This window comes from Tachypleus tridentatus, chromosome 4, assembly GCF_004210375.1.
Source record: "Tachypleus tridentatus isolate NWPU-2018 chromosome 4, ASM421037v1, whole genome shotgun sequence".
NCBI classification, from domain to species: domain Eukaryota; kingdom Metazoa; phylum Arthropoda; class Merostomata; order Xiphosura; family Limulidae; genus Tachypleus; species Tachypleus tridentatus.
Genome location: NC_134828.1, coordinates 62,301,866 through 62,320,223, shown reverse-complemented (window position 1 = coordinate 62,320,223; position 18,358 = coordinate 62,301,866). Strand labels below are relative to the sequence as shown.

Sequence of the window (18,358 nt, the reverse complement as noted above, 5' to 3'; positions counted from 1 at the left end):
TTACGATATTACTTAAAAAGTTACACTTACATCTGTATACTTTCTCCATTTCCCGAAGGCAAATCGAAGCAATTTCGTTCTCGATATTCATTGGCAGGCAATACCAACAAAACATTACAATATTTAACAAAAACTTTATACTAAATTAGTGTTACTACCATTATTATTCCACACAATACACGTCAGTAGTAGATGACGTAAAAATTCAAAGTTCAACACACCATATAAAAGCATCATATAGACTATAACAACAGTAAATCATTCCGATTACAAGAACAAAATAACAATATTACACAGTTTACACACACGCTACTAACTTCACACCGCTACCAAAACCTACAGAACAAAACTAAACGGTGTACAATTACGAGCTTTCATGTTTGCTTCACTTCCAACGTCACGTGACACTACGAAAATTTCACGCCCCGTCTGCATACGACCAGAGAATAAAAAAGGTCATTCGCCTTATCTTACACGTTTATAAATATTTATATATTAAAATCCAAATGCTCAACTATTCTAAAACTCACTTTTCTTTATCAAACAGCGTCTAAAATTTCTACTTTAACACAATTAGCTACATAAAAGATAAGTAAAATATGCAGTTTTTGCACTTTATTTCCAGAAATAACACGATAAAAAGTAAAAGTATTCAACCACAGTGATAATCTTCGAAAAATTACCTTCCAAATGAAATGGCTAAATATCTCAAATAAATTTTATTTTTTGTAATGATCTTATTTACATACGATTTTTTTTTCCAAACTGCTTATAAGGGTGTCTTCTCTTTTTTTTTTTTTTTTTTTTTGGGGGGGGGTACTTTTCTGTTATACGCCCTCAAATAGTAGGTTTTAACAATATGAATACAGTACTTATTAATATAGTTCTAAAATTTATTGTAAACATTTACTGTATGAATAAAATACTGTATGTATGAATATACACTGCTGGCCAAAATCTTAAGGCCAATGAGCACAAAGAAAAAACATGCATTTTGCGTTGTTAGACTCAACCACTTATTTGAGTAGAGCTTCGAGATATGAAAATAAGAAAAGGGAAAATAAAAATAAAAACTTTTAGCATTTAATAGCGAAAATGTGAACACTACGAAATTGGCCTAAATACTAGCTGGTCAAAAGTTTAAGACCATACTGTAACGAAGCGTTAATCGGTAAACACTTAACGAAATTTAGTCATTTGTGTTCAAGCATTAGCGTTGTCAACATCTCCTACTGACATCTCATGTGTTACATTGAGTGAAAACATGGCAAAGGCTAAAAAGTTGACAGAGTTTGAACGTGGAAGAATGGTCGAGCTGCAAAAGCAAGGTATCTCTCAACGTGCCGTCGCTAACGAGATTGAGCGTAGTAAAGCTGCTGTTGCAAATTTCTTGAAATTATCGTTCCGTGTCCTTCAAGGTCTTTTAAGTGGTCGGCCCAAGAAAATTTCTCAGGCGTTGAGCAGGAGAATTCGACGGTAAAACACCAGCCGATCGTCGAACGAGATTAAGGCCCTTACGGACGCAGAATGCAGCTCAAGAACAATAAGACTGCATCTACGAGAGAAAGGCTTTAAACACCATAAAAGTCTTCTAAGGCCACGCCTCCTTTCACACCACGAAACAGCTCGGTTAAACTTTGCTGAGAAGCACCAAACATTGGATGTAGAAAAGTGGAAGGTTTTGTTCTCTGATGAAAAAAATTTAACCTGGATGGTACAGATGGTTTCCAACGTTACTGGCACGATAAGGATATTCTACCGAAGACACTTTCTAAACGACACAGTGGAGGAGGTTCCATCATGATCTGGGGTGCTTTCTCCTTCCAAGGAACAATGGAGCTTTAGATTTTACAGGGGCGTCAAACAGCAATTGGCTACATTGGCATGTTGGAGAGAGCATCCTTAGCAAGCCCTCGCTGGTGTGGAAATGACGTGATTCTTGTGGACCATCCAGCGTGTTTGCCTGAACTGAACCCCATTGAAAACGTCTGGGGGTGAATGGCAAGGGAAGTCTATAGATATGGACGTCAATTCCAAACCGTGGATGATCTTCATGAAGCCATCTTCAACACTTGGAATAACGTTCCAGCCAGCCTTCTGCAAACGTTTATATCGACCATGCCAAAGCGAATGTTTGCAGTTATTTGCAATGATGGCTGTGCAACTCACTACTGAGACCTCTTGTTGGGCATTTCCTACCCTGTTTAGGACTTCTTTTTGGTATGGTCTTAAACTTTTGACCAGCTAATATTTAGGCTAATTTCATAGTGTTTATATTTTCCCTATTAAATGCTAAAAAAGTTTGTTTTTTTATTTTCCCTTTTCTTATTTTCATCTTTCAAAGCTCTACTGAAATAATTGGTCGAGTCTAACAACGCAAAATGCTTATTTTTTCTTTATGTTCAGTGGCCTTAAGATTTTGACCAGCAGTGTATACTCTTTTCTGTGTATCATCAATGATATATTACTTTGGTACTTTCCAGTCCTCCTTTAGTCTTCAAATGATTAATGTGCGAGGTTGAAGCTCGCATTTGTTTACACAAAAATCTTACAGTAAATATCAACAATCTGATTAATGAATTCATTAAAATCGTTATAAATCTTAATTTCATGACTTTGCATACTCCTAGAAAGAACGGTTCTTTAAATTAGCTATTTTAATTTTAGGTTAATTTTTACTTCTGAACTTCTGGTGGGTAAGCTGTTCTGTCATCAACGCACCACATAAGAATGGGTAGAACTATTTAAGAACAGAGTAAACCCCATTTGAGAGTCGGTTTGTTTAATTAATTTTTCAGTCTCCTTCAGTTCGTGATCTTTGACCTTTCTGAACCTGAACCTGAAAGCACAAGATGCTAATAACAGTTTTACTCGTGCCTTTGTGAATGCTTTTTAAATGTCCTGTTAATTATCTGATAAAATGTGCATTATCACACAAATTTGTTATTACTGGTTTTATTTGTAGTCGTGGATAAAAAAATCGCTCTGGGTTGTTGTTTGTTTGTTGTCGTTTTTTCCAAGTACAAACTTTTAGCATACAACTCCGTCATCTCTTGACCGATTTGAGATATAATTACGGGTTTTGAATAAAAAAACCAAACCCTTTTGACTTATGTATTTGTCTATGTCTAAGGTAGGTAGGTAGGTATTCAGTGTTTATTGGCACAAAGCTACAAGGCTATCTGTGCCAGACAAGATGTGGTACAGTATAGGTATAGGGCAATTCAGTTCAAAATAAAAATAAAAATTAAAATGTGTAAAATTAAAACTTGCCAGGAAGACTGAAGCATCAAGATCGAATTTGCAGTCAGTTACCTGAAGTTGGCCTTTCCAGTCCTGGGTTCAAGTCGAAATAAAAATTGAAATGTATGAAAGAAATCGTGTTAAAACATTAAAATGTGTAAAAGAAATCATGCTAAAACACTATATAGTCCAATAAAAAACTTAAATTAAGTGTAAAAGACCAATTGTTCTTAAAAATGTAAAAACATGAGTGAGATGGGCAGTATCACCTATAACATGGGCCAAAGTCAAGGGCAAACCTGCCTTACAATTATCTTTAAAATGGTGTCGTCATTCTAGATTGTAACGACGGCATGATAATAAATGTAGATGACTGTGATCTGAGTGCTGCATAGACCACACACTGGTGCAGCAGTACCAGATAAAAGGAAGTGGTGGGTTAAAAAACTGTGACCAATGCGTAGCCCTGCCAAAACAACCTCCACTCTTCGATCCTTACAGAAGCAAGAGAGCCAAAGACCTAGAGAAGGTTTGATTTGAAAAAGCTTGTTATTGTGTTGCTCATTCCAGGTTGCCTGCCATCTGGTTACAGTCTGGATTTGATAACTGGACCATATTCCATGTATGAAATGGATACTGGGATGATAGATCCAGAACAGACAGAATTTGCTTCTCTGTCGGCCAGCTTATTCCCACAAATATCAACATGACCTGGTATCCAAAAGAATTGGACGGAGACAAATGGGAGAGAGAGATGGGCCAGTTTGTTTTCGATATTGATGAGAAGAGGGTGGCGACTATCATGGAATGATTCCAGGGCCAACAGACAGCTGAGTGAGTCCGTATATATTGTGTAATTTGTATATTACGTTACTTCGATATGATTTAAGGCAAGAGAGATGGCATTCAATTTGGCAATGAAAACAAACTGTAGGGGAAAGTCTATGTGCCACAATCGAACTGTCACAAACCATGGCAAAGCGCACCGAGTCACCTTATTTGGAACCATCTGTATATATAGGAATGAATGGATCATATGAAAGGTGTTCAGCAAAGAAAGAGTGATATTTTCAATCGGGTGTATCTGCTTTCCTCAGATGACTCAAAAATAAGTTACAACTGGGGACAGTAATTTGCCATGGTGGAATAGGCTGATTTGAAGAAACTGCAATGTTATTCAAGGATAAATCCAACTCTTCTAATTGTGCCTGGATATGGAGACTAAAAGGAACAATTGCAGATTTTCTTTATTTAAACATTGTGGTCCATTGTGGTTGGAAAACACAACTCCATGTAGGATGCTGTGGTGAGGATCGAAGTTTGGAAGCATACATTAGAGACAGTTGCAAACGGCAAATATATAGAGGGGTTCATGAGATTCCACATGCAGACTTTGCATGGGAGAAGTACGAAAAGTTCCAATGCAAAGCTGAAGCCCCTGGTGATGGACAGGATCAAACATTTTTAATGCTGAGGTTCTGAAAGAACCATAAACCACAGACTCATAGTCAAGTTTGGATCGGAAGAGGGCACGATAAATTTTGAGCATGTAGTATCGATCTACTCCCCAAGAAGTAGAAGAAAGGACATGGAGAATGTTCAAAGCTTTTAGACATTTGATATGAAGTTGCTTGATGTGTGATATAAAATTTAATTTACAATCAAGAACTTTGCCTCAGGGATGACAGGAAGTACATCATCATCAAGACGGACTTCTGGGTCTGGGTGGATTCCCCGTTTGCAGCAGAAATGTATACAAAAGGTTTTAAGAAAGTGAAAGTTTAAAACCATTTGCCATGGTCCACTTCAGTATCTGATTGATTGCAGTTTGTAGCTGCCGTTCAATAAACCTCATGTTTGATGACTGACATGAGATGTAAAAGTCATCAACAAAAAGACCATTTGCAACTGTAGGGGGTAGCTGTTCACTGATGGCATTAATCTTTATAATGAAAAGTGTAACACTCAGAATACAGCCCTGAGAGACTTCAAGTTCCTGTGGGAAAAAATGAAAAACTGTTGAGCCCACACGGAGTTGGAATCGGCACTTCATTGAGAACTGCTTGATGAAAGGGGTAAGTTGCCACGCAATCCATACGAGTGAAGGTCTCGTAGGATGCCATATCTCCATGTTGTATCGTAAGGTTTTTCTAAATAAAAAAAACAGTAACAAGATGTTGTCGCCTTAAAAAGGCTTCTCTGATGTTTCAAGGCGAATTAAGTGGTCTATTGCAGAGCGTTATTTTCGAAACCCACACTGAGTAGGTGAGAGAAGGTTGTTTGATTCAAGAAACCAAACGAGGCGGGCATTGATTATCCTCTCCAAGATATAACGGAGATAAGTTGTCAAAGCAAATGGATGGTAATTCAAAGGAATTGTTGGATCCTTCCCAGGTTTCAGAATAGCGAGTATGATACAGGGTGTTTGGAAAGTCACTGTGCAGTTTTGTAATAATATTTTATTCAGTCTATTTCAAACCAGCAACTGATAGTGGAGTTTAGAAACAAAATAAGAAGGATCCAGGCCTGTACTGATGCCAACAGGGATCACTTTTAACATTGTTTATAATTGTCATTCATATTTACCTCTTGTATTCTATATTGAAACATGTCTGTTAATAAATATATAAGTGCACAGTGACTTTCCGAACACCCTGTAGCTTGGTGTCAAGCATCTGGATAGACATTTTCCTGCCATGTCTGATTAAAGACAGTTAGGAGAATAGTAAGAGAGTACTGGAAAAGGTGGAGTAACATCTCACATTATCAGGTCCAACTGATGTATAGCCAGACCGATGAATTGCAAGTTTGAGTTCCATCAGTGTAAGAGGGCGATTGTAGTCATAGGAATGGTCAGTTGAAAAGGTTGGTTGGTTGGTTGATTTAGTGTTTTATGGCACAAAGCAGCCAGGCTAACTGCGCCAAACGTCCGGTAAAAAAATAAAATAAATTAAATGCAGTAAAATACATAAAAGGAAATGAAGGTAAAACAAAACATCATTGAAAAACAGAAAAAGTATAAAACCAATGTTTACATCTAGTCTACAATGTTAAGAGAGAAAGCAGAGTAAAAAAAGTTGTAAAGAACTTACTCTAGCAAAATGGTAATGATCATAACCTGCCACGAAGACTAACAAGAAAGTACAAGAACCACCATCAGTCACCTGAAGTTGGCCTTTCCAGTCTTGGTTCTGGATTGTGTGTCATAACAGCCAGTATCAAAAGGTAAAGTTTTAAAAGGCATGTAGCAAAATCGTAATAATAATTAGCCAAATGTCCAGTAAAAAGGTAAAAGTAAACTAAATGTAGTAAAATTCATAAAAGGAAATGAAGGTAAAAACAAAACAGCAATTAAAAACATAAAGGGCATAAAACCAATGTTGACGTCCAGTCTACAAAGTTGTAAAGGACTTTCTGTAGCATAATGGTAATGATCATAACCTGCCAGGAAGACTAACAGGCAAGTACAAGAACCACCGTCAATCACCTTAAGTTGGCCTTTCCAGTCGTGATTGTGTGTCATTATGGCCAGTACCAAAAAGTAAAGTAATAAAAGTGTTAAAAGACATGCAGCAAAATTGTAAGAACAACTCGCCAGGACGACTAACAGGTAATTCAAACAGCAGCGTTAGTCACCTGAAGTTGGCCTTTCCAGTCCTGGTGTTGAGTTATTTAATGTTATAGCCATTTTCCAATTTCAAATTGAATTAGATAGATTGAGACTCTTAAAAGAAAACCACAATTAAAAAGATGTAATGAATAAATATCAAACACTTAAATGACAGCCAAAGTCCAATATAGGGTTTTATTTGGAAAAGCTTGTTGTCGCGTTGCTCATTCCAAGTTGACTGCCAGCTGGCATGGAGCCGAGCCTTGAATACAGGACCATAGCCCATGTACGGAATAGGCACAGTGGTGATTGTGCCAGAGCAGAAAGATTTAGCTGCCGTGTCTGCAAGCTCGTTCCCGCGAATACCAACGTGGCCTGGTAGCCAGGAAAAACTGGATAGAAGTAGATGTTAATGAGAAATTAGCCAGTCGGCTTTGAATATCAGCGAGAACAGGGTGTGAATAAACGTGAAGCAATTCCAGGGCCAGTAAAGAACTAAACGAGTCAGTATAAATAGTGCAGTTGGAGTACTGCTCAGCTTTAATATGAACCAGGGCAAGAGATATGGCGTACAGTTCAGCAGTGAACACAGAAAATGTAGAGGGGATTCTGCACGCAACCACCGAACTGCAACAAACCATGGCAAAAATTATCACTGCCTAGTGGATTATTGTCAACCTTCCATGAAAAATGGGAGAATAATGAAGGGGAGCAAAGCGAGAGATCAATAGTGGTGAAGGACTGACTAGGTGCGTGAAAATAAGTGGAAGAACCAGTATCGAAAAGAGAAAGATTGTGATCAGAGAGCATACGCTCTACAGAGCGACCCCTCCCTATCAATAACAGCACTTCCCCAGAGGGGATGATGTCCATTAAAGTCCCCCAGGATTAGAAAGGGAGATGGTAACTGTTCAACGAGAGCATCAAGGTCTAATTGATTATATGTCTCTCCAGGGGACAGGTAGAGAGAACAAACAGTGATGGCATGACCCAAAAAAAACACGGATGGCTACGGCCTCCAAGGGTGTGTTGAGTGACAAAGACAGGGTGGGCATATGCTGATCAACCAACAGTGCCACCCCTCCATGTACTCGTCCATCACACAGCCTGTCATTTCTGTACAGAGAAAACTGCGAAAGGTGACTGTATCGGCTGGTTTCAGAAATGTTTCTTGTAAGGGAAGACATACAGGATGGTAGGAAGTAATCAATGTTTTGATGTCATCAAGATTAGAACGCAAACCTCGACAGTTCCATTGTATCAAGTTGGCCATTTTTATTAACAGGTAGGCGAAGTTGCTGGAGAACCCTTCTATTTACGACCACGTCTTTTTTCCTTACTGTCCTTATTCCGAGGAGGTCTATCGACCTCCGTGGATCCTACCCTGGGTCGATTGGGCAGGTCTTTGATATTGGAAGGGGATTCCAGTGACTGAGGATGCGATCGAATGATTGTTTTGCATCTTGGAGTGGGAGAAAAAGATATATCTGAAGAAATGCCTGTATTTGAAATCAGAGGATGTGGATCTTGGGGTTTGTTGGAATGTATGGGAGGAACAGAGATGGGTGTAGAAGTTGATTCATCAACCTTTTTAATCATGGAGGTCAAAAGGCTTTTCATTTGTTTTGAAAACGATTCTCTTGGAGGCACAGAGAGATCTTTCTGCACTCCCACTGTAGTTGTGGAACGAAGTGCAGCAGCATATGTCCGAGATGAAGTGGCAGACAGCAATTTCCGAGCCTCAGGATAATTAATGTTATAAATCGTTTTCAAACGCTGCACCTCTTTTTCCTCTAACCATTTTGGGCAAGAACAAAAATAGGAAGGGTGAGAATCATTGCAGTTGACACAATGTGGGTCCGTGTCACACTCATAGGCATCGTGGTCCTTGCCGCCACAATGAGCACATATCGAGGAACCACAACACGATGTCTTCGAGTGACCAAACTGCTGACACTGAAAACATTTGACAGGTTTTGGAATGTATGGTCGTGCCTTGCAATTAAGATAACCTGCCTTGATGGTGGCAGGTGCAAATAATGATGTAAATGCCAAAACCAGGATATTTGTCGGCAGTGTGAGTGGAGATGCGCCTCACTGTAGAAACTCCTTGAGTGGAGAAACCAGCGAGACTCTCTGACTCGGGGACGTTCTTCAAATCTCTCTCAACAATAACTCCTCATGATGAATTCAAGGTAGCATGAGGGGTAACCTCAATAGGTACATCCCCAATTGCCTTTGAATTCAAGAGGAGTTCACTGTGTTGGGATGTGGATGTTTCAACCAATGTCTCCAGATCGAAGCTTCTTTACTGACTTTGGAGGGCCAGCAAGTCCCTCTAGTCCCTTCTGAATAAAAAAAGAGGGACATTTGCACCAAAGGTTTTTCTGAAAGAGAATGTAATATAAGAAAATGAGGAACGTGTGTTACAGATGTTGAAAATTACTGTTCAGAGTCTTCAAGACGTGGTCGTTTACCTATTGACTGTTTTTTCACTATTTTATTTAAATTTTTCGTAGGAGGATCCATAGGAAAAAAAAGAAAATTTCGGGACTTACTGACCCCACCCACCATGGAGGCCTACGAGGGGACGCACTACATTGTCATGCAAGGACATTGCAGCAATGCCAGGGTTTCGTGAGCACTATACCCAAACACCAGCATCAGACACAATGTCCACAACACTCGTTGAGAACTTCCAACACTGGTACTTGGTTGACTCTAGCCCAAGTGGACCAGCCGATTGACCCAAGTGGGGCCACTCTAAGGCCGCCCGTCTACAGGAATTCAAGGCCAAAGTGGTGTGTTAGGGTGGACCCCTAAACCACCAGGATCCTCTCCTTCCCTTTACGGGTCGCCACGCAGGCAAACACGCAGGTGGATGTTCAGATCCCAGAGGAGGTAAACTGTAAGAACAGAACCTTCTCTGGGAGGTCCCCTCACCACGTACAGGAATCCACATCGAGGGGCTATGTCCAAGGTCTCGTAAATTAAATTTATTCTAATTCTGCTTAAAGCAATTTCAATTTGGGGATGGACTGGTATAGATCCTGATGAGTAATAAATTCCAATCGGGTATACGAACGCCCCGTGCCGAGTACTGCTGACGCACCAAATATAACTAATATTTAAGGAAACAAAGGTTTCATATATTAGTTTACTCAAATCCTGCCGAACAAAATTGATTTGCTGGTGCTATTAAGAATTCATTCTTGTTTACAAATAATTACATATAATAATATAATTAAACTAATGATGCAATGCTATACCAGTACTATATAATGAGCTTCTAATAACTAGCCAGTCCCTGATAGGTAAGTCAACTAACTTACAAAGCTAAAATCCGGAGTTCAATTAACCATGGAAGACAGAGTGTAGACTGCCCATTGTATAACTCTGTGCTGAACAACTAGTTACAGGTAAAACTGGCACAGTTGATTTTCTACAGTTTTCATTATATTGAAAACAAATATTTAATAGTAATGAAAAATGATTAGTTAAGAAATTATGGTTTGAAGGTGACAGTTTTAGAAAGATTGTAGTATTATTAATGCAATAAACGCTTATAAAATAATTTAACTTACCACAAAATTGACCCCACCTCTTGTTCAAAATGCATTGAAGAATCTTCAATTGTGGAAAATGAGAGCGAATTCATGGGTTCTGTCCACGAAATCTTGCAATGACTGATGTTATACTCACACTACTGTATCCAATGGACTGTGAAAAGTAAATTTTACAGTGTAACAAATTTAGAAATGGATAATTTATAACTTCAAAAGGAAAAGTGTCTCTACACACGAATAACTTGTTTTGGCAACCCTGGAATTATATTAACTTCTGAAATTGAGCACATAATTCAAACTGTGCCGATTTTTCGCTAATACAAAAGGTTTAACAAGGTTTAACTCTTGTCATTACTAGGTAACAAAGGAAGAAAAACGACACTAAACAATGAATGCGACAGTAAACTCTACTACTGCGATTATCGTTAAATGCAAGGAGTTAACTAAAGTTCACGAAAACTAGTTACCTATCACGGGATATTTTGCGCGCCCATACGATTAAGAGGCTAACAAGTTTGATTTCCTGTTCAGAATCAATAGTTTCGCAGACTTAAATAAAAAAAAAATACAATTTTCACCGGCAAAGTGGGTCATAACTATAGCTTTTTTACAAACTAGGTCAGTGCGTTACTGACATTACAGACTTTCAATGCCATCAGCGTTGCTTAGTAACTGAATATATACCCTTGTATTCACGGTTTTAAAGATACATTGTACACAAAACTGCAGTAAACACGCATATAATCTACCAAGGAAAGCTACAAGTTGGATAAACGTTTGTAACAGACCTTGGAAGCTTCAGCCAAACTACAAAACGGCACATATACCTTGTCTACATTGGTTTCTAAAAAAAAAAAAAAAAGGTAACTATTAATGCTAGCAACTGTAAATTGTTCCAGTTTTTAAATTAATCACAATATACAATTCAATAACACAACTGCTTAAAAATAAAGTTCTATGATTAACACAGTGTAATCAAAAAATATTTTAGGCGATGAAATATAATTTTCTCTCCAAAGTCAGTAATGAAATATCGATATAAAGAATGCGAGAAAATTTATTACTATATGATTTAGGGCATTGAACAACTTAAACTGGCATAATATAATATGAAAATAACATTTTGAGTTTCGATTTTAACATGTTTAATTAAATTGTACAAGACACAATAATGGTAATTATATGTAAATATAACTTCGCTTTTTTGGCATCACTACTAAAAACTCCCTGTTTAAAATACACAAATATTAACTGAGACTTGCAACATGCAGGCGCGTATTTTTATAGCCGATAAAGGTCATACGTATCTGATGTCTCTGCGTCTAAATAGACAGAGAAGCTGTTTGACCTAACAACAATAAATATGGTAAAGGAACTCAGGTATGCCCTTCAAAAGAGATTAATCATAAAACTGTTCTCAACGAATATACTTTTACTTCATTAGATAAATCTGTCTGACGAGGAGCAGTTGTTGGAAATGTCCTATGATTTGTTCATATTTTAAAACTACAGGTTTTACAGTATTGGAAAACATATATACTCAAATATTTTTGTGAAAAGCATTTTTACTGGAAAATTATCTCTACCAACATATTCTCACAGTTCCACAATTCAATTATATCACCATATATTTATCTGGGGAGTAAATGTCGTTTTTTCTTAACTTCTATCACCATACTACTAATTTATTTTGAACTTAACTGAAATTGAAATGAAGTTACTATTTTATTATCATTATTTTGATAGTTAGTGTTTAGCCACTTTCGTTCGACGGCTACTGTTGCATGTGAAATATTAAAACCTCTATACGCCTTTTTCATTTACGTTCATACAGCACGTTGGCATTGATAAAAGTATTCACTAGTTTTTTCATTCTTACGCCAATCATTGTTTTTAAAATTATTTTCCGTATCACAAGAAACAACTTCTTCACATGTCTTACAAACTAGTTGTCTTCAGTTTTTTAAAGATAAATTAAGGTTTGGGTTATCGTAAAATTCAATATTCTGTGGTTTATAAGCAATGTAACCTCAGACTAAATATATTTTGTTGCTCTATGAATCTTATTCAATGTGTTATATCTTTAAATCTCGTCACGTGAACGTGTACGTACTATCAACATCAAGTTTCTAATTAATACAATAAGTATTATGTTTTAATATGCAACAGAGACACTGACTCGCTGGTCTTTTTAAATGACGAGAGAAATAAAAACAAATAATCTTAATATTAAATAACACAACTGCTTTGTAAATAACCTATTTAAATGGATATATATATTAGACTTTACACACTTTACGTTCTTCATGGCCCGGCATGACCAGGTAGTTGAGGCACCCGACTCCTAATCAGAGGTTCTCGGGTTCGAATCTCCGTCACACCAAACATGCTCGCCTTTTTAGCCGTGGGGGCGTTGTAATGTTACAGTTAATCTCACTATTCCTTGGTAAAAGAGTAGCCCAAGAGTTGACGGAGGGTGGTGATGACTAGTTGCCTTCCCTCTAGTCTTATACTGCTAAATTCAAAACAAACCAAATCTTCTTCACAACACAGTTGTTCATGCAGTCCGATAATATAGCTTGTATTTAAACAAAAAAAGCTATACCATTGACTGCCTGTGCTGTGCCCATAAACTTAAAGGGTATCGAAACCCGTTTTCTAACGTTACGTGTCCGAAAACTAAAAGGGTGGAAGCTAAATAATGTAAATAATGCCTAAACTACTATAAAATAAGTTGAACCCAGTTGTATTACATAAAAGGCCTCGCAAGCGCTGGATAGAGCAATTACAGTTTGGTTAACATATTAATATAAATTCTTCTTCTCAGTTACTGTTAAGTTATAAGAATTTTTTTTATTATTGTTACTGTTTTACATTCAGTTGTAATTTTACATTTTAAAATTTATTATTTTTACAAATTTTTTATGTAATACACACTGCATCTTCAGATAATTCGAGTAAATGTCATCAGGTTCCTGGCATACCAGGTCGAGGTTAGTAATTTTTAAATGTATGTTGTACTAATTCTCAAGACTAAGAAACAATTCAGATGGTTTATTTAAGATAAAAACAGAAAAGAAAAGGCAAGTAAGAAAAAAAAAAAAAGAGAATCCGAGGCAGCCTTTTGTCTTAAATATAGGACCAAAGGTTAGGCCAGATGACACTGTAAGTAGGCTATCCTTCAGTAAAATACCCGTAATAACGTCAACGTAGCGTACAGTGTAGTTTCTCATTGACCTAATTCTAAACACGTTTCAAACCCACTGTTTGGGCAATGCCATTAATTTATTTTTTCTACTTAATGTACATACAGATTTATAATAAAAAAGTAATATATTTATATAAAAAATATTCTTTTGTGAGACTGTTCACAAATTGAAAATAAAATCGTTTTTTCTGCCTACTCGTACTTTTCTATGAATAGTATGCATACGCGTGTTTCATGGTTGTATATATATATTTATAAATTCTCATTCAGATTTAAAAAATCTCCCCTACGAGTGACTTTATAATCATCTTAGGTCATGCCTCTCTACACGTATAAAGAAATAATATAAAAGGACAAGGCCACAAAAAGTTTGAAACAACCTGTGTTCAAAGACGTAAGCAGAATTTAATCCAGATGGAGCAAGCCCACAACCTGCGAACATGATAGCAATTGCAGAGAAGGCTATTGCCTTGAATTTTGATATGATGATCTGGCTGATTACAGCTTATTTACGTACAGCTAACCGAGTTTTTTGTTTTTCAGTAGTATTATATTTAAAACATTTTTGTAATCATTCATGCAAATTTTCTTCTGAAACTGAAATTTCGGGGGAAGGGCAAATATTCTCCTTTACACATCCTGCGGACGCCCATGCCTGTGCTTATGCGAATTTGGAATCACTACAAACCACACGCCCTACCACTACTATAACGTACACATTCTGCATGTCCTAAATGCGAATTAGGGTAGACGATGATAGATTGTTTGTTTTGGAATTTCGCACAAAGCTACTCGAGGGCTATCTGTGCTAGCCGTCCCTAATTTAGTAGTGTAAGACTAGAGGGAAGGCAGCTAGTCATCACCACCCACCGCCAACTTTTGGGCTACTCTTTTACCAACGAATGGTGGGATTGAACGTAACAATATAACGCCCCCACGGCTGGGAGGGCGAGCATGTTTGGCGCGACTCGGGCGCGAACCCGCGACCCTCAGATTACGAAGTGCACGCCCTAACGCGCTAGGCCATGCCGGGCAACGATGATAGAAAATGCATAGTTTCAACAGAAGTTCGGACGTAACTAAAGGCTAATAGGATATAAGAAATTACTGACTGTATGTTTAGGGCATAATGCCCCTACTGTATAGTTAACCTTTATGGAAATATAAAAGTTCCGCTACAATTTCTCTAACACATTGAATGTGAAATTGACAACGAACAGAAGTGTATTTGATACGTACTACAGCTAGCAACGACTTGCTTGTAAGAAAAAAACCCAAAAAACAAGAGTTACTTTACTAGATTTAAACTAGCAAGAATGTTCGTTTTGAATTTCGTGCAAAGCTACACGAAGGCTATTTACGATAGTCGTCCCTAATTTAGCAGTGTAAGACTAGAGGGAAGGCAACTAGTCATCACCACCTACCGCTAACTCTTTGGCTATTCTTTTACCAACGAATAGCGGGATTCACAGTAACATTATAACGCCCCAACGGCTGAAAATGCGAGCATGTTTGGTGTGACGGGGATTCGAACCTGCGACCCTCAGATTACGAGTCGAGTGCTTTAACCAGCTGGCCTTGAAAGGATGACATTCGTTTAATAAATTTCAAATTTCTACAGATCCACTGGGTAGCAATTTGTTTAAGATATTTTAGTTACTCGCTCTGATCAACCTTTATTAACAAACTAAAAGGGTTATGCTTTAATCAAAAGATTTATAAAAAGAAATTTATTATAAACTTATTTTCCGATTGTTAGATAAAATTCATTCGTTCTTCATATTATTATTTTTTCACAAGCCTATAGGAAAAACGGTTATAAATATTTTATTTAAACCTAGGCAATTCTACTAAAATCTAAAATCTTCCGCACAGTTCTTGAGGTTAGTTTTAGGTCGATTCTTGAAACAGAAAGAAATATATATATATATATATTTAATCACTACTGGCTAAGTTATTTTCGAAATAATATAAACACCCAAAAAGGTGTACTACGCCAAAATATACACACAGTTAATAAATATATTCCTATAAGGGTTATAGTACTGTTTTTCAGTTAATTCTTGAAAGTCGAGATTTCCGCCCACTAAAACTGTTCAAGTTCTTCGCTACCAAGATAAGCTCTCTGGAATCGTTCAAGTATCGCAGAAATGTAAAAACCATTTAAGCTCGCTATACTAGTCAGAAATTCTTCATGTTGTTAGAGTAAACAATATATACTTAAAACAGTGTCTCCAACCTTATTATCGTTCATTGGAGTATTTTTTTTTGTATAAGCAGCTGCGAGAAAAACAAGAAACGGCTACGAAAAGTGTACTTAAGTCTAAGCAATAGTAATGCAAACGCAAACTAACGTGGCAGGGGTTTAGTTTAGAGAGAAATCAGAAGAGTTCTCTCTCCAACTGGGGTGTTCAGGAACGTTGTAGTTCCTCTTCGTCCCCTTACATGAGAAATTTTTAAAATATCCATGGAATTTTTACTTCATTTTTTAATATTTCAAAAATGGATTTGGGTATTTGCGAGTAAGAGGAACGACGGGAGAACTGGACGAGAGCAGCGAAAGTGAAGTGCGCCAGACCTTGGCTCGAGGACGGAGTGCACTGGCGGGTGGCGAATTGATTTTTAAAATTTACTATGATTGATTAGATACCCTGTGACTAGGTAAACGGCCCTTTTCAGAATGAGGCTGGGACCTAGAGGTCCGATGCGAGAGATTTTGCTGTGGGGGGAAACGGGAATACCCCGATAAAACCCACTTTCACGGCCTGGGCGCCGAATAATCTACCCAGACCGTGCCCGGAAGTAGCTGGGAAGAGAAAGGAAAGAAAAAAAACAAAAAAACTGATGAACTAGGTTGGTTGTATAGGTGGAAACTGTTAGCTGCAGTCTTGTAGATCAGGTGGTAACTTCGTCATGAACTTGTTTTTACACTTGTAGCCCATTGGTGCAAGTGAAAAATGTGGTCTCGGTGGTGGAACTACTGGCTGTTCTTCGGCGAGTTGTTCTTCGCTGGTCTGTGATGCTTTGTTTCTTCTCGAGATTTTGGTTTGAGTTTTCTGCGTGGAGGTAGTTTGTTTTTCAGTTTGTACTGTCGCGTCGATGGTTATCTTTGTAATGGTTTAAGTCTGGCTGGTTGTTGAATTCTGTGGAACTGGGATTGAAGTCTGGCATGAACTGTCCTTTTCCTTTCTTGAACTACTGAAACTTGGCGAATTGCTAACAGTGGGAGTTGTCGTCTTCTGAGTCGAGTTGTTTGAATCTGTCTTCATGTTTCTTCTAATTAGATCCGGACTCGGCGGTATTTTGGTGGTTTCATGTTGGAAGATTTCCGTTGATTGTTTGCGATATCTGGGTGCTTTGTTTGAACCAGTATTGAGTGGTCGTCGATGTGGGCGTTCGGCTCTAAAATGAAATATATGATAATAACAGCCGTCACGTAAAACACAGTCAGCACTGTACTTCGACGTTGTCACTATCTTCATGAAGTGCGTGGGATGGTTAGTGTTCTTAGAAAAAATTCGATGAACTGCATATACCTTGTATTTGGCTTGTATTTGGGGTTCTATGGTTTGTCTAATTTCTTCTGGTTGAATTGATGGATCGACGCCCCTGAGAAATACAGAATAGAGATTGACTGGACTTTTAGTGGGGGAACAACTTACTTTAAATTCAGTGTTCCATGGCTGGCACAGATAAATTTGGTCTGCAGTAGTGGCTGGTTGGATGAGGATTCCGCCCCGGCGTAAAATTCGGGTCCAGGACGGTTCGATGGTTGCCCCAGGCTTGACTCGGGGGATCAACGTGGCGGCTTGGTACGGCGTGAGGTTTGGCGGTAGGCCGTCGACCTTTACCGGCGGCACTAACGGCCTCACTGGCGAGGATGAACGTTTCGTTCTAAATAGCATGTTAATAGTAATGCAGGCAGTATGGAGTATATTATAGGGTAGTTTTAAAACTAATTCAAGAACCCTATTTTTTTTTGCCCTGAAGAATTTCTCTATATCCCTCACATTTTGCCTTTCAAAAAATCCGGTATTTTAGTAAAGTGCATTAACTGGAAAATAATTTATGTAACATGTAATATATAAACTTAAAACTTCCATTTTGAAGATTCACCACTTTTCAAGTTCGGAGTTGTAATTTGTGTGATTTCCTGTGATAATATCAGTTTTCTAATATTAGACAACCATAATAAATTTCTCTACGCTTGTGATCATCGATTTATTCTGCTGATTTCTTTACTTCGCTTGTTAAACGTCTGTTTACATGAAACATCAGGTAGAAAACCACACTACTTAGTAGGTAATAGTTGGTTGTAAAAAAAAAAGCCAATGCATTAGTAAACTGTTGAAAAACAAGTAATATTCAACTTAACACATATGCATGTGCTTAGCTTAAAATTTATTCTCCATAAATGGACAGAAGAATTTTATGAAACAATATTTGTAAACATTGTTAATTTGAAATGGGGAATACGGATGATCAGAAAGTACAGAAATAAGTTGAATTCCAAATGTAAAAATTACATTTTCATGCCTACAACTCGAAAGTTTGAGAAGAGTTGATAAATAATGCTGGAAATAGTGTCTAGTTTCTCAAGTGACAAATCCTTACATTGACGTCCCCCGCTGGGACAGCGGTAAGTCTACGGATTTACAACACTAAAATCAGGGGTTCGATACTTCTCGGTGGACTAGGAATACATCTAGCATGTCCTGTGGGATATGGTTG

At 37.7% G+C, this 18,358-nt stretch overlaps 1 protein-coding gene across 11 annotated transcripts in view; it reads right to left on the bottom strand.

Moving 5' to 3' along the window:
* The window catches only part of LOC143249264 (protein roadkill-like), a 61,657-nt gene that overhangs the window by 26,365 nt on the left and 16,934 nt on the right, over window positions 1-18,358 (bottom strand). For 4 of the 11 annotated variants that reach the window (XM_076498789.1, XM_076498791.1, XM_076498792.1 and 1 more), the window contains one exon: window positions 10,438-10,573. The exons of 5 other annotated variants lie outside the window; for them this stretch is intronic. The gene's annotated coding sequence lies outside the window, so the exon portion shown is untranslated. Of the gene's footprint in view, window positions 1-30; window positions 697-10,437; window positions 10,574-17,289; window positions 17,522-18,358 lie in introns of those variants that run through there. 2 more of the 11 variants (XM_076498800.1, XM_076498788.1) reach the window with 2 other exon arrangements.